Source organism: Pelodiscus sinensis, chromosome 19 (genome assembly GCF_049634645.1).
Source record: "Pelodiscus sinensis isolate JC-2024 chromosome 19, ASM4963464v1, whole genome shotgun sequence".
Classification (NCBI taxonomy): Eukaryota; Metazoa; Chordata; order Testudines; family Trionychidae; genus Pelodiscus; species Pelodiscus sinensis.
The window spans coordinates 10,533,691-10,534,032 of NC_134729.1; positions in this window are offsets into that span (position 1 = coordinate 10,533,691).

Sequence of the window (342 nt, forward strand, 5' to 3'; positions counted from 1 at the left end):
TGGGACGCGGGCCTGTCCCCTCTGGGGGATGCCAGCTCCTAGTTGGCCACAGGGCAGGGACTGGCTGCCTCAGGGGGGCCGGAAATGGGACACTGGCCTGTCCCCTCTAGGAGGCGCTGACTGATCCAGCCTCAGGGCAGGGGACGGGCTGGGTGGGGGCAGCTGCTGTGGTGGAGGCCAAGTATTGGAGCCATTCGCTGCAGCCTGGGCTGGGTTTGCTGGGCTCAGCCTGCTCCCCCTAGCTCTGCCGGGCAGGGGCGGAGTGGGGCTCCCCTCTCCCGGGGCCAATGGGGGTTCAGGCTGCCATTTGTGAAGGGGGAGACAGGGACGCACAGGCACCGG